Below are 23,616 nucleotides of genomic sequence, written 5' to 3'. Positions count from 1 at the left end.
ATAGAAAAATACAAGATTACAAAAATGTAAGCAGCATATCATAATCAATAAAGATGGGTACAAAATATGCATTCAGTGAAACTAGCAAAAATGAAAAACTAGTTAAACACATAAAAGTGAGACAAAAAACAGAATTTTCAGCCTTTGGCAACATAAACTTGTAGCCAGTTTACACGAAGAAGGAACATATATACCTTCGATGGTCCTAAGGATACTTAAATATAAAGTGTTGTGTACAGGAGGACAGGTATCATTCAAAGGTTACATAACAGATTTAAACCACTGCATGTTTAAGACTGAACATTTTCTCTCAAGAAGATGCTGGGGATGTGTGCAAGGTTTAGAGTATGATTGCACAGGTTTACAATATATTTCCAAAAATATCTAATATAATTTGCTTAAAATTGAATAATACGTATATGTTGTAGAAACAATTAATGGATATTCTTTAGGTTCATCAGGAAACAAAGGCACATCAGCAGCTGCACAGTAGATCTGCATTACCCTTCTTATTCAGATCAGTTAATATTATGCATTTTAGAAAAATTGTATTGCACCTTTCTTTCGTGAAAATCTTTACAGAATATTTGCTAAAATGCTGTATTATCTTTTTTTAAATATTTTGTTAGGCTAGAATCTATCAGGATCTAGAAATAGAACAGATCTGCTTACACTGTAGTTACTGTGTATAGAAGCTAGTTCGCTTCACTACAGTTAAGAATATTGATAATTTAGGGCTACATCACAACTGCACCAGTAATTCGGATGTGGTACCTTCCCACCTGCAATTATAATTATCAATACCTCAGGTAAGTAGATTTCCATGATCCGGTATTATAATGGGTTAACGAGTAATTCCCACGAAATGCGGACTACCACTGGACATAAGGTTTTCCCACCAATTTCTGTATAATAAATTCTAGTTCTGACTTCGGAAATTTCCCCCATGAAACATAAAACATAAGCACTTAGTTTATGAGCTTTATTTTACTGCATTCCCTTTGATACCGATTTGGCCGAAAACTCCTGTTTTTGTCTAACTCGGTATTAGGGGGGCCACATCTATAGAGGGCCTGTGACTTCTTAACCATATTTGCAGATCTGCCATCCGCTTGTTTCTGGGTTTTCGCCCCTTGTCCTCGTGATGAAGACCACCAATTAGCTTCAAGAATGTAGACCCTCTTCTGCATAAATGAAGGTTCCTTGTTTGTTTGCAAACATGTTGTTAACCAACTAAAAATGTGTTGGCCAGATTGTGTGTTGGTGAAATAGCTGATAGATGTAAATAATAGAGATCAATTCAGCCCCTTCAAAATGTAGCAATATGTGATTCATTTTAAATAGGGCATTAACACAGGCAGTAACTATGAAACTAATTGTAAATGATGTACAATTCAACAAAGAAGTATGAATAAAAATGTAGTACAACCAAAGTGGATTAAACAAAAAATCCCTCCTTGCGCCTGTAGGACTTATAAAGGAATATACTCACTCCCTGCAAAATATGTCAGGAAGAGATGAGATCGGATACCTTCAGCGGGACCATGTCTCTCCAATCACAGAGGTAACAGGACTTCATGTTTTGAGTGTTTGGCAACAGTTTAGTTTTCAAGGGGAGCTATGAACATACTATATGGCCTTTTTGCTTCCCGCCCAGCTCTCCTGCTGCATAAATGTCCCATTTGTGAATGACAGTTTTAGGGTGCAACATGAATGAAAATGTGTATGTGCCTGCCGATGGTTTTATGTGCTAATGGGTGTGTGAAGTAGTGCACTGCTGTGTGTGTCTATTGCTAGATGCCACATCAGCTTAAACATTAGGCTTTATCTATAAGCATTTATTTAAGATATTCATCAATAACAGTACGTAGGTAATGTATATTGTGTTGATTAGATGGTTGGCGGTAGCAACAATATCATTCTTCACTGAATAGCACCACTGTAGAAATCTGATTGTTAAGAACAAACATATAACTAAGGCTATATCGTATCATAGGCTACGGGAAAACAAAAGACATGAACAGGGCACACTTTCCACATATTTACAGGAGAAAAGGTGGTTTAATCAATCAAATAGGGTTGGTGAAGTGCAGCTACTCATCCGCGAGGATCTCCAGGCGCCTCGGGGGGTGGGGGGGAAGGGGGGTGGTAGGGCTCTGTTGAGCCCTAGAGTCATTCGAAGAACCAGATCTTGAGTACCTTCCTGAACTGGTGAAGTGTGGGGACTTGCCGGAGTGGAAGGCCATTTCAGGTCTTGGCTGTGAGGTAGGAAATAAGGACTTTCCTCCTGTTCTGGTCTTGTAGATGCATGGGATGGTGGCTATGGAGAGATCAGCTGATCGGAGGTGTCTCGTGGGTGCGTGGAAGGAGAGACTGTTGTTTAGGTACGCTGGTCTGATGTTGTGGAGGGCCTTGTATGCGTGAGTGAGGAGCTTGAAGTTTATTCTTCTTTCGATGGGGAGCCAGTGAAGATGGGTGAGGTGTTGGGCGATATGGTTGTGACGGAGATGTCTAGGGTCAGTCTGGCTGCGGCGTTCTAGATAGTCTGCTACTACTGATGAGGGCGTGCATGACCATTTTTATGGATTCTGATGGGATCCATCTAAAAGTTTTTCGGAGTATGCAGAGGGTGTTGAAGCAGGTCGAGGATACAGCGTTGACCATTTAATGTCAAATTCTACAGCAGATGTCTTTTCAGATACATTTTGAATTCTTGACGTAAGTCAAAGACACAAATGTCAAGTGTTGAAGAGATCTATAGGAGGCCTAGTAGCAAAAAGTCTCGGAACGTATAGGCGACACAGGGTGGTTTATACACTATCAGGATATTATAATTGGCAGATTTGTGGTGATACCCCACATTTTCATTTAGTACACCATTCATTTTAAAATGGATGCGGCTTACTGTGCTCTATTCAACTTGCTCCTGCTCATTCCCCTACCAGTGTCCCGCTGCAAAACTATCTTTCCTTTTGTTCTGGAGAGAATGGAGGAAATGATGAAATTAATATTGTGTCAGATAGCATTGTGAATGAGGCTTCCATGGTGTACCCAAAGTCAAATTTTCAAGGACTTCCGCTGGAAGTTACAGAGAAGAAGTGGGAGTTTTACAAGAAGTGTTTCATTCATGTTGTACAATCTTTGGGGTACAGTTGATGAGGAAGCAATGGAAGATTTCTATTACCTTAAGAAATTGGCTAGTTTCTAAAAGGTTTTGTAAGTCCCAATCATTACGTTGTTCCTGATTTGCCAAATGCAACCCTCACCATGATCACGTTATGCTGAATTTGTAGAATCTATTAACAAAACAGTGTACATTTCTATAAAACTTTCTCTGCCCCGGTAGTTGGGGCCACCTCTTTTTGTCACCTTTTTACAGATTGAATATTTGGCCCATGCGCTCTCAGTGTGTTTTTTTTAGGATACCTTGCCATTTTCAGGTGTCCCACTATGATGTCAGTACGCTTCTTGAGTTTGACATTTAAAATTTTCATTTAGAACATGCGTAACATTTATGATATTGCATTATTTCCTGTACTCTGATCTGCTGATCCTGCTCTGATCTGTTAAGATGATATTTGCCTGTCTGTAAAAAAACCTTTTGACAATTTGTGATCTAGAACGCAGTCCTTTATGTGTATTATATTATATACTATTTAACTCTGCTAAATTGTTGTTTCCCGAGTGAGGAGTGCAGTCTCTAACCACTAGATCAAACGTGAATTCTGGAGTTGAAATAATATTGGGGAGATCAATTATTGGGGGTCAAGTGAATATTGTGGTGCTGCTCCTGCAAAGTTGGTTTGCAGAGGATTGTTAGCATTAGAGCACCTCCTCCTTGAGGGGTCCCCCAAAATATTTTTGGTCTTAAATGTCCAAATTGAAGGGAAGAGAATTTTGGATTATTGCCAATTTACTGATGCTGGATCCTTCACTGAACCGTATTGCTGTGCCGTTTTAAATGAGTTTGGAATGTTAAATATAATTAAGGAATTTGAATTTATGATAAGTGTGTTCTGTGATAATGGCTTTATGTTCCTGTGAAGAGTTGGTTGGATATGCATTGATGTTAGTGGCTTCAATTGGTGGGTTGATCACTGTTCTAATGTAATATTTGGATTTTTTAACCCATTTGGTATTATCTTGAAAAGATTAAGTTGGTTATCAGATTTCTTTATAAACCAAGATCTCAAGATATTATTGTCTTGTCTGTATTTTGGTGTGTACAGCGAGGCACTGCTTACATATTGATAGGGGTCTTTTTTAATGAGTTACTTTTCAAGGTTGGGAGATTAATTTTGAGATGCTGTGCTTTCCATGAGTGCACAGCAGTGAAGTACATTACCTCAGGAGGTAGAATTATGCAATTCAGAAGTTTGCCTAGTGAGAGTTTTGGAATTTTTGAAGATCTAGTTTATTTTCTGGAATTTATTTTTTGCCATTCAACTTGAAACTGAGTATTTCTTCTTTTTTTCTTGTTTGGTTGAGCATACTCTGTACTGCAAAATAATGATTTACTTTTCCTTCAATCATAAGTAGACAAGGTGTTTACTGAATTCTAATGTCTATTGAGATCCTGAATTTGGTTTTTCTGTTTGCGAAGAAACCGCAATGTGATTGGCAGTTCAGCCAGGGAGCTGCACTGAGAATGATGGTTCCTCACACTCTAGCTGTTCTTCGATGTGTTTTTAGACTGCGAAGTTGCACTGGAATACGTTGACCTTTGACCGAACTGTGCTACTATTGGTTGTTGTTTGCTGTGTTTTTGAGTTATTATGATTTGATAACTGCTCCCATCTATGAAATGGCTGTGAGTGTTCCAACGTGAGATTATGGCACTGATTGCAACTTCTTAATGTTTAAAATTTATAAGATCAATTTGTAATTCTTTGGACGGCTGCTATTGTATTTCAAAGTTTTACATTTTTGTATTTATCTTGTTTTGATATACCTTGTGCTTTTATGATTTGATATTTTAAATCGAATAAATCGTATCTTGACTTGACTTGAGTTATTATGACTTGTTGGGTTGATTTGAGGATGAATAAGTGTAAACAAGGGAGAAGTATTTACTAAATTCAAGCCTAAGAAAGGGAAGATGCTAAAGGAGAGTCAGAAAATGCCAAAAGAGGGCACACCAGCACTTAACATGATTGAAGAGATTTGGGTATTATACGTGAGTCTGGATTCCTGAATCGAATAAATATATAGCACACAATGAACAATTGCAGTTTCCCATGGAGGGTACCTTTAAAAAACTGAAATTCTTGCGGTCAACTATGTATGACAGAACTATTAAGAAGTCCTTGACGGGGTGGTCATTGTCTAAAATGGACTGTAAAAAGAAGTCAAAGAGAATGAATAAGATGGAAAGGGTTAGGTCATTTATTGTTATAATTAACTGAACAGAGTAGGGCAAAACAGTTAAGCTAAAAGAAAAAAAAGACGGAGAAGAATCAGATAATGATGATGCAAATGTTTTAATGAATTGTTGATTTCTGGAACTCCACTGTGCACAGATGAACAGGTAGCACTGATTCAGACTACTGTTGGAGTTGGTGTAAGGGGAAGTTCAGTGGCAGTGCAAGCTCATACTGGAGTTGCACCAGGTGCACCACGGAGACTTCAGTTAATGTGCCAGTGCCTTGTGCAAGGTGCTGGGAGCAAATTACAAAGAGAATGATGATAGAACCACCACCTAAACAAGTCTGTATTGGTATCCAGAAGATAGAATTTGGGGAGATGCTTCTGGGTAATGGAGACTTGAACCGAATACTGACATGCAATACACATGAAATGAGATATATAATCAAAGAAGTATCCAGGTGTGTCACTGAAGCACATGAGAAATTGGAGGAGTTGAGCGGGATGTTGATATTAGTAGAATAAAAAATGTCTAACTAAATTATAAAATGGATGTAACTCATGGTGAAATTAAAAAGGTGGGACTTATTACATTACGTGAACAAGGAACAAGGGGACCCTTCTCACAGGGAACCAGGGTAGTAAATATTAGCAGAAACAATGGTTCCTGTGGGATAGTAAGGCAATCTATATTGGTATGAATATGCACTATCTCAGTGGGAAGGGTGAGGGCAATGTAAAAAGGAGAAGAGACCACAAACACATTTGTTTCATTTAAAAAAAGAAGAGTATGATTTTATCTTGTAATATTCAAAACAAGGTATAACAGTGATAAGGAATCAGGAGGAGCATGAGACTGCAATAGAGGAAATCAAGCAAGAACAAACATTTGCAATGCAATAGGTCTCGCATTAGGAAAGTGTGAGCTATTTGTATTGTAAATTACATTTTTTTTTAATCTGTGTTGGCTTTGAAAATATATAAATTAATAGCATTGTTATTCACAAAGCCAATAGCTTACACTTTCCTAATGCGAGTCCTATTGGCTATGTCAATGCTGTTGGTAGCAAGCAAGGACAGTGCTGTTGTGGTGCTGAGTGATGATGTGGTTGGGCTAAGTGATGTGGTGGTGTATTAGAGTGATGTGGTGGTGTCCCAGAGTGATGTGGTGGTGTCCCAGAGTAATGTGGTGGTGTCCCAGAGTAATGTGGTGGTGTCCCGGAGTAATGTGGTGGTGTCCCGGAGTGATGTGGTGGTGTCCCGGAGTGATGTGGTGGTGTCCCGGAGTGATGTGGTGGTGTTCCAGAGTGATGTGGTGAGGTTCCTGAGTGATGTGGTGGTGTCCCAGAGTGATGTGGTGGTGTCCCAGAGTGATGTGGTGGTGTCCCTTACTGATGTGGTGGTGTCCCTGAGTGATGTGGTGATGTCCCTGAGTGATGTGGTGGTGTTCCCCAGTGATGTGGTGGTGTTCCTGAGTGATGTGGTGGTGTGCCTGAGTGATGTGGTGGTGTGCCTGAGTGATGTGGTGGTGTCCCTGAGTGATGTGGTGGTGTCCCTGAGTGATGTGGTGGTGTCCCCGAGTAATGTGGTGGTGTTCCTGAGTGATGTGGTGGTGTCCCTGAGTGATGTGGTGGTGTCCCCGAGTAATGTGGTGGTGTTCCTGAGTGATGTGGTGGTGTCCCTGAGTGATGTGGTGGTGCCCCTGAGTGGTGTGGTGGTGTTCCTGAGTGATGTGGTGGTGCTCCTGAGTGATGTGGTGGTGTCCCAGAGTGATGTGGTGGTGTCCCCGAGTGATGTGATGGTGTTCCGGAGTGATGTGGTGGTGTCCCTGAGTGATGTGGTGGTGTTCCTGAGTGATGTGGTGGTGTTCCTGAGTGATGTGGTGGTGTTCCTGAGTGATGTGGTGGTGTTCCTGAGTGATGTGGTGGTGTCCCTGAGTGATGTGGTGGTGTCCCTGAGTGATGTGGTGGTGTCCCTGAGTGATGTGGTGGTGTTCCCGAGTGATGAGGTGGTGTCCCTGAGTGATGTGGTGGTGCCCCTGAGTGGTGCCCCTGAGTGATGTGGTGGTGTCCCTGAGTGATGTGGTGGTACCCCTGAGTGATGTGCTGGTGCCCCTGAGTGATGTGGTGGTGTCCCTGAGTGATGTGGTGGTGTCCCCGAGTGATGTGGTAGTGTCCCCGAGTGATGTGACGAGTGATGTGGTGGTGTCCCCGAGTGATGTGGTGGTGTTCCTGAGTGATGTGGTGGTGTCCCTGAGTGATGTGGTGGTGCCCCTATGTGGTGCCCCTGAGTTATGTGGTGGTGCCCCTGAGTGATGTGGTCATGTCCCTGAGTGATGTGGTGGTGTCCCTGAGTGATGTGGAGGTGTCCCAGAGTAATGTGGTGGTGTCCCTGAGTGATGTGGAGGTGTCCCAGAGTAATGTGGTGGTGTTCCTGAGTGATGTGGTGGTGTCCCTGAGTGATGTGGTGGTGTCCCTGAGTGATGTGGTGGTGTCCCTGAGTGATGTGGTGGTGTCCCTGAGTGATGTGGTGGTGTCCCCGAGTGATGTGGTGGTGTCCCTGAGTGATGTGGTGGTCTTTCTGAGTGATGTGGTGGTGTCCCTGAGTGATGTGGTGGTGTCCCTGAGTGATGTGGTGGTGTCCCTGAGTGATGTGGTGGTGTGCCCGAGTGATGTGGTGGTGTGCCCGAGTGATGTGGTGGTGTGCCCGAGTGATGTGGTGGTGTGCCCGAGTGATGTGGTGGTGTGCCCGAGTGATGTGGTGGTGTCTGCGAGTGATGTGGTGGTGTCCCTGAGTGATGTGGTGGTCTTTCTGAGTGATGTGGTGGTGTCCCTGAGTGATGTGGTGGTGTCCCTGAGTGATGTGGTGGTGTCCCTGAGTGATGTGGTGGTGTCCCCGAGTAATGTGGTGGTGTTCCTGAGTGATGTGGTGGTGTCCCTGAGTGATGTGGTGGTGCCCCTGAGTGATGTGGTGGTGTTCCTGAGTGATGTGGTGGTGCTCCTGAGTGATGTGGTGGTGTCCCAGAGTGATGTGGTGGTGTCCCCGAGTGATGTGATGGTGTTCCCGAGTGATGTGGTGGTGTCCCTGAGTGATGTGGTGGTGTTCCTGAGTGATGTGGTGGTGTTCTTGAGTGATGTGGTGGTGTTCCTGAGTGATGTGGTGGTGTCGCTGAGTGATGTGGTGGTGCCCCTGAGTGGTGCCCCTGAGTGTTGAGGTGGTGTTCCTGAGTGATGTGGTGGTGTCCCTGAGTGATGTGGTGGTGCCCCTGAGTGGTGCCCCTAAGTGATGTGGTGGTGTACCTGAGTGATGTGGTTTGTGAGGGTGAGGGTGTGTGGGGGTGAGGGTGAGTGTGGGTGAGAGGGTTGTGAGGGTGAGGGGTGTGAGGATGTGAGAATGTGAGGGTGAGTTTCCATTACCACCGCACTTTTAGCCCCTCTCATGCGCCCTGCTTGTCCTATAATGCATTTTAACATCATAAGCCAGCGTGGTTGTTGAAAAATCTGAATCCAGCCACCCTTACTGGCAAAGCTATGCCCCCGAGAGGTGTGTTCAGTTTAATACACTGTTTTTGTGGTTGAGGTAATTTCCTTGTGTTTCTTGACCCATTCCTATTTTAGAAACACATTTTGGCAAAAGTAGCATTGCGCTTGAACACATTCCCACATCATGTGCTGTCCTTTAAACTTTTACACCAAAACCAAGGTATTGGCACGAACGTTTTCACTGGTTTCACACAATTGACATGTGATGAAGCAGCAGCACTTTGAATAATATTGTGGCAGTGGGACATCTCTAAGGGACGCTGGTCAATTACAGACCTGTCTCGCCTTGAATCTTACAAAATAAACATCCTTTGTTGCCAGATAAATAACCAGCCAAAACAAAGAATAATTGTTGATAAACTCTACAGACAATTGTGTTCCGTCCCAAAGGAGGGCAGCGTTGCGGAGAAACGAGAGAATGATACACACAAAGGGGACAGTTAACATAAGCAGGACATTAGCCATTTTTCACGATTTCACTATCTGGGAGCAGTTGATACACTAACACACAAGTACACAAGCGTGTGCATGAAAACGGGCTCACATGACCATCACGCGCTCAGCGCACACATGGATGCACTGGCATCCTCATATGCTGCAAGTTTGTCTCGGCCCATAAATGAACCGACCAATCGTCTCTGCAGGTGTGAATGCTTCGTTTTGATACGTAATCAGCACTTGATTTTTCAGCAGAGGTTGTCGGTTGGCAGAGGGTGCAAACTGGACACCTGCCCACTAATTCGGACTGGAGCCAGGTGTATTGATGTCTCCGTCCCTACGTTACAAGCAAATAACATCATTAATCTCTCCTCCCCCCACCACCGTCAGACGGGTCTCAAGGCGTTGTGTGTACCTCAGAATAGCTTTGTGTTGCGCTCAGAAGTGCTACAAGGAAAGACTGCCACAGACCAAAAACGATCATGTCCTGTGCATGACCATCAAGCAAGTACACGCATCCCACCAATCTACCACAAAGTTGGTTGTATAGGACCTGCAATGTCGGTCCTCTTAGGTGCACTATTCTCAGATTTAAAACCAGTCCTGCGCTACCATCAGCTCTTCACCGGCCTGTGAGGAGTGGGAGGGCGGGGGCTGCCTGCGCATGCGCGCCACTCCAGTTTCGTTTTGACGAGCGCGAGCCCGGAGAAGAGAAGTGCCGAATGAAGTCCCGGGTCCCAGGAGGGGGCCCGGGTGAAGACCAGCGGGGAGACTGCGGGCCCCCATGCCTATGGGGAGAGCTCCGCTTCTTAGTAGAGTGGCAGAGGAGCTCGAGTGCTCTGCGGGGCTCCCTTGGCAGATGGTGCGAGCCAGAGTCCGACTCCAGTGAGGTAAGGGGGGGGCGGGGGAGGGGGCTGTGTGCCTGTATGTGTGTGCCTGCGTGTGCATGCGCGCGCCTGTGTGTGTGTGTGTGTGTGCGTGCATGCAGAGGGGTGGGGGCTGGCTGTGTCTGGGTGTGTGTGCCGTTAATGTATGCGAGCGAAGCAAAAGCAGGGGCTGGGAGTTCGTCTGCTCAAGCGCGGCTCAGAAGCGCACTCCTGCGGTCAAAACTGAGACTGCAAAAGCGCGCGTCTGACTCGTGTCTTCATTCCTAAATACGGGTGACAATAGGTCTAAAGCAGACACCATCAATGCTTACGCATTGAATGTAGGTCTGCTCGACCTAAAAAGGATTTAGGTTTTCAAGTTTACATCCAAGGTTGAGAAAGGAACGAGAAAGAAAAGGTGAAATATATATGGTAAGGCAGAATTCCTCAAAGTGAGATGAAGTGGAATATGTAGGTGAGAGTATGTGTGATTAGACATAGGAAGTTAGTGGCGAATTTCTGATTTAAGGAGAACCTGTGTTAATGGGAACTTATTATGTATGTGGGAAGACTGTAACTTTTAATTTGCCAAAGAATTGGGCAGGTTCATGTTACTTAGCTTCAGTTTTCCCTAGAATGTTTCCATTAGAAGAACTGAATGAAGAGCTTAGTTTGGGAAGAGTAAAGAAAAGTTTTGGACAAATAGTTATGGATATTTTAGCGACTATTACCTCTCCTATGGGGATACATGAAAATAATATAAATATTAGACAATTATCAAGAGTTGTAGATAGGCTTGCAATGGATATAGGAGGGTCTTTCAAGTTACTGAATTTAGAGATGTTGGCAAGGAGGGCAATGGTGATACAAAACAGTCTCGCTTATCGTAGCAAAGTGGGCGGAGTCTATAAGGTAATTGGGGAAAACAAGTCTTGCACTTATGTACTTGTTTATAGTAGAAAGATTGATTCATATATTACTAACATAACTAATGTGACACAAGCAATTGAGTCATTCGAGAAGGCAGATGTCCGGGAAACAGTAGGATCCTGGATAAGGGATTTAGGGAATAGTTTCGGAAAAGTGGGTGAAGGGTTAGGCAGCATTGAAAATGGAATTCTGAAGCTATATTAACACCAGTAATAATAATACTGATTTGCGTTATATCCATGTCGATTTTATTTAAACTAATACAATGTATGGTAATAGAGAAAAGAAAGCCCTCAAATAATTTAAAAATTCAAAAAAGATAGAGAATAGAGTTATTCTGAGATGGAGGATTATTGGAACCTGACATACCAACACCTTAGATGATTGGAGAAGGATGCAAGGAGAACTAAGAAGCAGAAGATTTCAAAAGATGATGTTTAGTTTAATGCAATTTATAAATGGGATTTGAGTGATTATTTAAAGTAATTAGGTGGGGGAATCTATCGTAGCTTTTTTCAAAATATGCAAAATGTACACATTTTTTTGAAAACTTGTGTTTGAAATATTATAGTTTTCATGATGCCTAGAGTAGCAACTAATGAATTGATAAGATCGCTCCTGAAACAAAATGTTTAGGTCATAAAGACTTCTAGATTATGCTATTAGTGTGATAGACCATATTTTCGTGTAGTACACCATTAATTTTAAAATGGATGTTGTTTTCTGTGTTCTATTCAACTTGCTTTTCATTTGTGTAGTACAATCTCCAGAGTGGATTTGCTTAGGAAGCAATGGAAGATGTATCCAACTTTAAGAAACGGGTTGGTGTTTAAATGATTTCATAAGTGCCAATTATAACATTGTGGATTTTGATTTGTCAAATGCGAACCTCCCTATGATCATGCTATGCTGAATTTGCAGACTCTATTAACAAAATTGTGTATTTTGCTATAAAAATTTCTGTGCTCCAGTAGTTGGGACGGCCTCTTTTTGCCACCTTGCTGATTACTGGGCCCAAGCACTCTATGCAAACACCTTTGAGGATACCTTGCCATTTTTAAGATGTCCTATTATGCTGTCGTTTACAGAAAATGGAAAACCCAATATATCCTTGTAGGCTTGGGCAATAAATAATTCAAAGTAAAAAATGTCTACAAGCGATTTCACTTGTACTATATTTGTTCTTTTGTTTCAATTAGTCTTGAGTAAGTCATGTACAATCAAACTCCAAAGTGTCCAACAAGACAACCACAATAAATGCAATTTTCAAAAAGCACAGCACATGGAAGATCCTATTCGTATAAAATAAATTTATATGATTTTAGCATATTAAATTTGAAAAGGGTACATTTGAAAAAAGTGAATATCAGCAAGAAACGTTATGAAAGGATGTACAAATGAATTTAGACACACAGTTCATAACCTGCATCTGCTCCTGAAATAATACAAAAGCAAATATTATTTCAACATGAATAAATATTGCTAAAAAAACTGAAGATTTTCTTGGAGTTGATGGGACTGTCGACCTTTCGGTCTGTGTGGCATCAGTCCATTAGACCATCCTCAGGACAATTGATATTTTGCTAGATAAAAAACCTTCTGTTGAATTGACAAGGCAATGACAGGTGACCTTGAGTCAGGATAGCGGTTAGAGATCCCGTTTGAATCTCTTGTGGTATGACCCAACCGATTTATAGTTTTGGTGAAGCCAACATCGGGTCTTGCTATATTCTTCAAAAAGTGCGATACCTCGCCAGAACCTATCGCGGTCCGAAAAATACTACAAAATTATATTTGGCTTTATCGCACTTTTGAAGAATATAGCAGAAACGTCTACAGTCCCGTCAACTCCAAGAAATATCCACTTTTTTCAAATGTACCCTTTTCAAATTTAATATGCTAAAATCATATAAATTTATTTTATACGAATAGGATCTTCCGTGTGCTGTGCTTTTTGAAAATTGCATTTATTGTGGTTGTCCTGTTGGACATTTTGGAGTTTGAATGTACATGACTATTATGCTGTCAGCACTATTATTGATTTTGACATTTAGAATATGCTGAGGTAAGATTTACGATACTACATTATTTCCTGTACTCTTCTCTGAACGATTAAGATGATTTTTGCTCCTGTTATTATTATTATTATTAATAATAATAATTTAATTTGTAAGGTGCAACAGCTACCCATAAAGGGTTTCCCGGCGCCAGCCAGATTGAGGAAAGAATAGCAGCTTAATGATTATTGGTTAAAAAGCCAGGTTTTTAAGGATTTGCGGAATTGACAATACACCGTTTCATTCCGAATTGGGGTGGGAGGAAGTTACATAGGGAGAAATAGAGGTATGCAAACGATCGTCCACCCATCCGGGAACGTTTGACTCTAGGCACAATGAATTTCCCTTGGGTAGATGCGTAAAGGCAGCGAGGAGGCGCATAGGGACTAACCAGAGACTGCAGATACTGAGGGGCCACACCAGTTTTGATTTTGTTCAAAGCTCAGGGCAGTTTTGATTAAGTTCAAAGCTTAGGGCTTTGAACTTAATATGGTTATCTATTAGACATGGGATCCTTGGCGTGGTTTATGTCTAACATTTTTCCTTCATACCTCCTGTTTTTTTAAATTATTTTTTTTGATGACTTTAGGACTCTGCACATTTTACCCTTGCTAACCAATGCTAGAATGCTTGTGCTCTCTCCTTAAAACATGGTAGATTGGCTTATTCATAATTGGCATATTTTGGAACCAGCAGTGTCTGGCTGGCTGAAGGGATGCCCCCAGCCAGGCAGAACTACTGCACCCGTCAAAGGCATGTGATTACACTCGCTGTAAATCCCTTCTCACCCTTGGGTAGCTTGGCACTGAGCAGTCAGGCTCACTACAGAGGCAATGTGTAAAGCAAAGGCACAGCAGCCACTCATGATAAATGCACTGAGCTACACAAAAGACACTTCACACAGGATGTATGTAAACACAATTATATTTGACACTCATATTCAATTGCATGGCCACCATATACTTTTGGACATAAAACAAAATTGGAAATATTTTTAGCAGTACTAGTCTCACTCGTATTGTTATGATTTCACTAGTATGCATACTATGGAAATTCCTAATCTAACTCCCCCTCTAATCAAGATTATGTACAGAACACTTTTTAGCAGCACCGTAGGCCGAAGCCACGCTGGAAAACCCCAATGTGTAAAGGTATTGTGCTTTTGGCACCAATCAACATATGAGGCAGCACCGCCGGCCAGTGTAGTGAATCACAGGTGGTCTGCACATCATCACTCACACTCACTCGCTCCTCATAACTACGAGATGCATACGGCACGCTCATACATACACATTCGCACTCAGCACCCTAATGCAGTGCCACTGGTACCCAGCAGGTATATAGTACACCCTCTACAGAATCTGTGGGCCAAGCCTCCCTCCACCCTCAAGTTTACCCCTATTGTCCTATACCCCCAGATGGAAGATAACCAGCACCACCTCCAGGGCTTTGGGCAACACGGGGCCAAAGTCACACTCAGTCTGGGTCCTCAGGAAGTTGGTGGGGATATGTAAAACTTTTAATTAGGAGGTAGACGCAAAGAAGGGAGAGGTTAGCAGCCACTCTGGAAGTTCACCCACAGGTCTCAAAACACAAAGGACTCACTCAGTCTCTTGACCTGCTTCCGAAATGTCTCTGAAGTGTTTCTTCAACCCAGTCAATCTCTCTTGCTACTACCTGGTGCTGAGATGTCTTTGGAGGGGCCAGGTGTGGAGAGGGCCGTTGGTCCGCCGCGATGAAGGTCAACAAGGGACGAACTGATGAATGTGGAGTAACACAGGGGAACCCCTCAGTAGGATGAGGCGCCCCGATTGGTACATGATGATCCGGGTCATGCCCAGAAGATCCAGGCACGGCGAGTGGTGCATGTAGGGATGAGTCGCACCAGCACTTCAGAATTCAAACATGATACCACATGCAATGAGCCTGCAGTCGGCGTGTTGCACGAGAGAAATGCAGCATGACTGAATAAACGGGCCAAACGGGGCCCTGCAACCATTGAGTCCGCTCACAACCATTAAACTCTTACGAGTGACTACACGCCTCAGATGCGGGCAAGATTTCTGGGGCTCCACACTAGGGAATCCGGTCTCCAGACACAAGTCTTATGTCCACGATCACACCACTTTACCAGATTGAATTTAGTAGCCAAGGTGGGCACTTGAGAGGGCACCGTTTCTTCAGATGTCACAGATAGATTGTGTAGGTCCCTCAGGGGAAATCTTTGATGTCTCAGAGATCTTCTGGGAGAACAGGAGGCCCGCCTTCAGGCCCTTGGAGAACACAATTCAGGGTGCCACACTTCAGCAGGTCCTCGGCCAAGGACAGCCTCCATTTGGACAGTCATCCTCCATGTGCACAACAGAGTTCTGAGACAATGTGCACCACGTAGTACGGGTTTTCCGGTTCCACGTTTCCACAAGCGCATCTCACCCTTGCTGGAGGATGTTACCCACAATTATACAGTCATGTGTCTTTGTAGTCTGGTGGTTTAGGGGTTTTCCCCTTAAACCACAGATATCTCACCTAAATTATAGGCCTGTCTGCCATGGGGCCTTGGAATTCATAATCTTTAGTTGGGCCATGACCCGGCCCCTGGAGGCTAAGTGTCACAACCTCTAACGTCAATCTATCCCATTCCGCCTTCAAATGGCAGAGTTCTGCCCATCCCCTGGGATGCCCATATTTTATGGCTGTCAATTGGGGAATGCACAGATGTGCTCTCCTCGACCCATGTTGTCCACTGGAGCCAGACACCACGGTCCTGAGACTCTTGCAGCATAAAAATGTCCATATTCTGTAAGTGGCATTTCTAAGCGAGTTTTACCAAAACCCCCTTTACCAATCTAAAGGGTTTGGCACTGTGGATCCATTGATATCAAACATCATGAGACTGCTCCACTGGAATCTGCCATTGTAGTGTGAAGTATGGTCAACCATTTCCCCATATTCACTTGTGGGCAGAGCAGGCCTTATAGGTAGTGAAAACACACATTAGGTATTCCTCACTACCTGGGTGCATGTGCGCTATTGTACACCCAGACCTGCAATGGCAGGAGGGACACAGTTCCCAGAACCAGTGGTGGCAGTGTACCCCCCCCAGAGTCTACACAACAGACTGGACACAGGTTCAACCAATACGTGTGTCTGCGTGCACGCACTAACCTGAATTGGCAGGCAGCACATGCAATCACGGGCACCATAGGTGCTGGTGTCCACTCACAGTGGCCAACACTGACAAGCTGCTCAAGAGTTTGCCCATGATATCTTCCAGTGTGCATCCACCTGTCTGCAATGACAGATCGGCCGGTGTTTTAGAACCTGAAATCAGAGCCATTTACCAAGGGCATTCACACTTTTACATGGCAAGGACAGGCCGGGCACATGGCTCACACATGCCCGAGCACGTTTGGGGTCAGTGCGCACACACCACCCTGCTCGGCCCAGTCGCACATGGACAGATCCCCTCACAGTACAGTTGCACACTCCCGGTCCAGAATTGTGGACCGGGCACCTTACTGCTTGCACCATGGATGGAAGAGTGCCTGAACAACAGGCTCACTGCTATAACCTATAGCCCATGATGGCAGGCCGAGCACCTATGCACCGTGCCATATGTGCCGGTGCGCAGCCTCCAGCCAGCAACAGATACCTCGGTCTGCATTGGCAGACCAGCCCATGTTCCTGAACAGCACGTCAGTGCCTCCTCCTAATCTGTGTAGGAAGGTTCAAGCTCTTTCTCTTGGCTTTGACAGTGAGGATGTGTAGAGGGGCCTGAGCCCACTCCAGAGATAAGGTAACTCCCCGGAGTATCCATGGGGGGAGCCAAACTTTAAGGCAGGGGAAGCATCATGGGGGGTGGTGGGGGAGCTCCTCACAACCCGGGCAGGGAACATCCATATGTATCCGCCCGGCCTTCAACCTATCACCCCCTCCCACCCCGGTGCACATTTGGGCCTCCCTGGGGGGATGCCCTCATGATATGGGATACCCACTCTCGGTTGGCCGGAGCGTGAGTGAAACCAACTTAGGCAGGAGAGCAATGGCACCCGGCAGGCCTGTCATGGCAGACTTGGTATAGGGTTGAGGGCTAGCGCCGGTTATGTGGTTACCCTTTTACAGGGCGCAAGGAGGTACAGCACCAAAATCAATCACATCGTATCCGCACCCCCAGCCTAAAGCTGGTGAGGCAGGCATGCACAGCTTTTGTCTGCCATACAGAGGGAAGGTGCCCAGTTTCCTAAGGTTATGCGGACAGTCGGCAAAGACTAGGAGGAAAAAGTAAAATGTTCTGGAATAATTTACCCTAAGGAGGCCATGACCACCAACATATTTAATTTACATACTTGTCAGTCCCTATTAAAGTGGCATGTCTTGTACCAAGGGCCTGTACATTAAATGTTTCTAGTGGGACTGCAGCATTGATTGTGCCTCCCACTTAAGCAGCAGTTTAAACCTGTCTCAGGCCTACAATTGCAGCCTGTGTGTGTGTGCAGTTTTAAACTGCCCAAACCTTCCTTTTTAATACAGATAAGTCACTCTCTAGGGTAGGCTGGGGACAGCCCAGAGGGCAGAGTGCAATGTATTTAAAAAGTTGAACATGTATTTTTAAGTTTTACATGTCCTAGTAGTGAAAAACGTTTACATTTGTCTTTTTTTACTACTGCAGGGTCTACCTTTCTCATGGGATAACATTGGAGTTACCGTATTACATTTTTTAAGTGAAATTTCCAAATGGGAAAAGGTACGTGTGGTGGCTCTGGAGTTGAAATTTAAAATCCAAACTTACGGTGAAGTCGTATTTTAAATTACAATTCTGAAAATGCCACTTTTAGAAATTTAGAAAAGAAATGCAGCTATAATGCACTCAATATGTGAACTAGTTCAAACAAAAATAATCAATGCATCTAAATTTCATCAAGTGAAGTGTGCACGTGGTAGGGGGCTCTGTCCGCCTCCTTATACAATTGTAATCCGTGAAACCTGGATGAGTATCCAAGGATGTCAAGTGCACTACTGTCAAGTCACTTAATCAGAAGTGTACATGAAATTACATGTATCAAGATTAATACATAATAGCAAATAAAACAATGTTAAAATTAATCAACCACAGTTGAACATCTGAATCCAAAAATCTCAAAAAGATCAGATGTGGAGAATGCAAAGTAGTTCAATCTGCTTTAATTCAATGCGTTGCAAATGCTATTCAGTTCATGAAAGAAACACGATGATGCTTTACTTCAGCAATACAAGTCAGCAAGATCATCTCTCTCAATGCATTTTGGGCTATAATACGCCCTTCATCAGAGGTTTCTAGAACATTAATAGTCAAATCAATAACTACCCAATAATGTTGAGTCGTACAGTATAAGGAGAAAGAGGAAGTAGTTGAGCGCTCAGACGAGGGCAAGGACGGGAAATACATTAAGAACAAACTAAACAAAATCACATAATTATGCACACCTTCAAAAACTAGGAAGAAAGAGATGGGTTGAAAAATAGTTTGTGCCAGTAGATTTTGAAAACACTAGGTTCAATACCCAACCGATGTGCAGTGAAATGGCATGAGGTAAAAACAAACAGTATACCTGCGATAAAACGTTGAAGTCAAGGCTCAATGAAAATATTCAAAGCGCAGAAAAAGCATTCAAACAGCTGTGAGTGAAAAAACAACAACAATTACGAGTGAACATATCTAAAAACTGCCAAAAGCCGAAACCAGTGCCCAACAGTAAAATGGTAGTGCACAAGGTTGAGGATCCTGCAGTTGGAAAATACGTAAAATAGGAAATGTGGAGCGGAAAATGAGTGCTGGACTAAAGCCACTCAATAGAAAACAAGACTTACCAGCGCAGGAGCTCAAAACCCATGTAGCCACAAACCTGATGTCTCGAACCCGGAAACAGTGTCTACCGGAAGTATCTTAATGTGTTACTAGGCAGATTTTTAAATCAAAGACCGTGTGACAACATGATTAACGTGAAGGGTTGACATGAAAATAGAAACAGGACTACCCATGTACCGGAAGGGAAAGAAGAGGTATAAGTAAAGTTACCCAGCGTGAAATCGTAAATACGAAGAGCTAATTCAGAATAGAGAAAACGATAAGAGGAGAGAGGTATAAAAAAACATCAAATATCAAATACAACGATTCCAATGAAGCAAACTAGTGTTAAAGATATGAAAAAAGGAACCTACCTATACAAAACTAATACATAAATGAAAGTTGCGCAACAGCTCACGGACACAAACTCAAATCATAATATACAGTGACAATGTGAAACAATAAGAGGAACACCAACAATGCAAATCATAATGTAAAGTGACAATGTGAAACAATGAGGAGGACAACCAGCATTGCAAAACAAGCTAATAATACAGGAAAGACAACAAATACGAATTATGATTAAAGAAAAAAATGATTAAATCAATAGAATGAACTGCAGTGAAATCAATACAGTGAAATGTATAAATCCAATACTATATTACAAGAAACACGACAATTCGAACTTGTCATTCAACCCTCTAGGAGAGGGGGTATCCATAAACCATATCCAATGGGTCTCATGTTGCAATAGGAGTCTAGACAAGTCTTTCTCTGGTTGAGATTTAAGGATTTCTATAACGCTGAATCCAAGTTGCGCTATAGTATGATTGTTTTCAAACCAAAAAGGTGAACTCAAGGTTCTGGTCAGTATTCTACTCTTATGTTCAGTAATCCAGGACCGTAAGGACCTCTCCTTCTTACCAACATAATATAAACCACATGGGCATTTGATGACATAAATAACATGCAAACTATTGCAATTAGCGGTGAAATTAAATACAACGTTCTTGCCTGATCTAGGGTGAGAGATCTGTTTACCCACTATCAAATTATTGCAATGCGAACAATTTAAACATTTTGTCATGCCCTTGTGCGCACCTTTTGTGATAGCCAAAGGTGATGCCAATATCTCCTTGAGATTACGTGAACGTTTGTACGCAAACAAAGGGTGATTCGTAAACAAACACTTCTCTAGGTGTAGTTGTAGTTTGTCTATTTGCTGATTTTTTTAACAAGTCACTCCTTCCTACCTGCTGCACGCGTGCCTCGGCTTGAATTACTATATCATGAGGATAACTCCTAGCCACAAATTTCTGTTTATATTCCTGTATTGCCTTGGCACTTAAAGCAGGATCTGAAATGAAACACCTAATCCTAATAAACTGTGAGTACGGGAGGTGGCGGTTGAGCAACCAAAGGTGAAAACTCTGATACAACAAAGAGTTGTTGCGATCTGTAGTTTTTCTAAATACAATTGTGGTAATGTGGGAACCCTTACGTTCTATGCAAACATCCAGATAAGAAATGCTCTGAGGATCAACAGACGATGTGAACTGAATTCTTGGGTTCTTGTTGTTTAATTCAATGATCTTACTTTCCAGGTCTCTACGTGTACCATGCCAAATAGTTAAAATGTTGCCGATGTAACGGCGATATCTTATCAAGTGACTCGTCCAGTTGGCATTGGACAGTATATGTTTCCCTCTCAAATGTCTTCATTTAGATATTGGCATAGCTGGGCGCCACGTAAAAACAAAAATGCAAAAGTTCAAGAAAAAAGATTTTGTTTACCCCAGGTACCTCATGTTGCAGTAAGGCCCACACAATGGCATCTATGCCTTCCTTTTAGAAACTTGGCACTTTCTTGACTTAGCCATTTGGTGCCTGTAGCCTGTCTCTGGGCAACATGACATGGCGTGGGTGACAGTTGGCCTTTGTGTATTTCTCCTAGATAGCCGCACACAATGGGGAGCTTAAGCGTTACTGGATGGGTCATAACTGGTAGGATAGGAGGGTGGAGCTGGGCCCAGCCCCACTTACAGTTGAATAGGCTGTGCCCTGTCTCCATACAAAAGGGCAGCATACCCCCTGTGGTTAGCCTGGAGCCGGAGCCAGGAAGGAAAGGCACCTTCAAAGGCATGCCTCTAGAAGCTTCTCTCCACTTCAAAGGCACAACTAGGTATAAATACTAGACCCCAGACAACAACTCTTCAGTACACTTCTGGACCTGTGGATACTCCACAAAGAAGGACTGTTGTGATGCTGAATGGACTACAACTCGGACTGCTAATCTGAAGGAAATGCTGCCCTGTTGTGCTGCCCTACTACCTACTGCCCTCTTTCCTGGGTGAAAAGAGACTGGACCCTTGAACCTGGGACACCAGAGTGACTCCAAGGACTAGTCTGCTGGCCTCCTGATCCGAGCCTCAGGGACATAAAAGGCTCACCAATATCCTGCAATAATTCCTGGAACCAGCTGCAGCGAGTTACTGACCCCAAGTTGTGCCCCTCAGGTCCTGGCACTTTGGTGAGGCTAAGAGAGCTGTATTCAATTTGTTGGGCTCTTTACATCCGCAAATGGGCATGTTCACACAGAGACTTCGCCGCTCACACCACAATTCCACGGGAAGCTCTGGCCGCAGACTCTTCATGCTACAGCATCGGCTGCTAGCAGGAAACCGCCAACGCAAACCTCCAGCAACGTCCTCCTGCAACGCCTGGCCTGCTCATTGTGCTACACCAACAGTCACCTCTGAAGCTCTTCCTGCTCCTCGATGCCCTATCCATTGTGAACAGGACTCTTATGACGAATTTGAGAAGTTAATCTTCAGCTGCCCTAACCGGGTGACTGTAGCTCACCTGCGCTCCATCACAGTCGGCCTGAAAGTGTATCCTTGACCTGGTCCAGCCCAACCTAATATTGATAGTTGGTACTTTGTGCTTTTTGGTGCTATTTTCGCTAAAATATTTAAAAAATCATAAATCTGGTTCTACTAATTGGATTTTTATAATTTCGGTCTTGTTCTATTTGTTAAAGTTTATTTCATGTTTTTGAGTTGGAGTGTGCTCTTGAAAACTGCACCAGACGTGGGAATATCACTTTTACTCCACTATTTGGCAACTTGTCCACGTTTTCACAGTCCCAGTACACTCAATCTAATAAAGTCTTAAAAAACCTTCAAAAACACCCAAACTGCTGTTAGTCAAAGTGTCCAACCACGCAAATCCTTTCCCACAACATATGAGTAAAGAATGTGAAGAATCCCGACAGGGAAGGAACGAGGTAAACAGGAGTGGTTATATTTAAGATAATTTATTCCGGATATAAGATAGCATGGATAGGAGCCCACGCCAACCGCCGCACTGGAGCACTCGGAATCTCCTACACAGAAGGTTCCGAGTTCCAAAGACACGCAGCAGACATGAGCACCCACACGAGGATACCACACATCCTCCTTCCTTGAAAAAGAATAACACAATTAACAAGAACAAATAAATAAAATTCAACAAATAAAGGATACTCATTACATTTTGATGACACAGAGTTATTTACCAACTTTGTAATCTTTGAACCAAGAAGGAGGCTTTCTTAGCCGAGAATTATACCTGTTGACACGAGGAACGGGGACTGACAGGGGCATAGGAACAGATGTAGAGGAATGCCCAGAATGGGGAAAGGGAGAAATGCTGAACCTGTTATGGAGAAGACCACCACTAGATGGGGAAGACCTATCACTTAGAGAAGGAACCTTAACAACCTTGGAAAGACTCCATACATTTCCGTCCGACAACTCCACCACCTGTCTGCCTACTCTAACAACAAGCATGGGATCTGAGAAGTGCGACTCCCCAGACCTAACGAAACCAGACTTCCTCACACGTACCCAATCACCAACCTTGCACGGGCTACCGACAGCAGCACCGACCACAGAAGAATCACGTTTCTTGCACTTACCATTAATGAGATCCCTCATCCACAGTTGGCTCATGTTACAAACACCCTTTCTCCCCCGCATTTTTTCAAAGGGAGACAAATCACCTTCAAATCTAGGAGTGTTTCTATAACTCCATAAAAGTTTCTTAACAGCATCATAGCAATTCTCACCGTTACACACAGCCAGTTGTAAACCTTCCTTAAGAACCCTGATCTACCTTTCTACCATGCCACTACCTTGAGGATAATATACAGAAGAACGTTTGTGCAATATCCCGTGGTTGCAACAAAATGACTTCATCTCAATAGAGGTAAATTGTGTACCATTATCGGATAAGATAGAAGCAGGGAAACCTTCTTTCTCAAAGATAGAATTTAAAAACTCTATGATGACTCTAGTTGACACATGAGGGACACATTTTACCTCAGGCCAATTTGAAAATTGATCTATTAAAACAATTGCATAGACAGGACTACGACCAAAACTCATAGGACCGGCAATGTCCAGAGAGACGCACTCCCAGGGTCTGGAAGGCCTAGTAACAGAGTCACGTTGGTATTTCACAACTTTTTGAGACTTGTCACGTACACAACACTCTACACAAGATCTTACCTTTCTTTCAACAAATCTGTCAACGCCAGGCCACCAAAATTCACT

General features: G+C 43.3%; 1 protein-coding gene across 4 annotated transcripts in view; it reads right to left on the bottom strand.

Moving 5' to 3' along the window:
* STARD3NL (STARD3 N-terminal like) overlaps positions 1-23,616 on the bottom strand; it is a 210,175-nt gene that overhangs the window by 1,261 nt on the left and 185,298 nt on the right. The window lies entirely within an intron of this gene.

The sequence above is a fragment of the Lissotriton vulgaris genome, chromosome 4_1, assembly GCF_964263255.1.
Source record: "Lissotriton vulgaris chromosome 4_1, aLisVul1.2, whole genome shotgun sequence".
NCBI classification, from domain to species: domain Eukaryota; kingdom Metazoa; phylum Chordata; class Amphibia; order Caudata; family Salamandridae; genus Lissotriton; species Lissotriton vulgaris.
The sequence above is the reverse complement of the archived record's forward strand: the minus strand, read 5'-3'. Positions and strand labels throughout refer to the sequence as shown.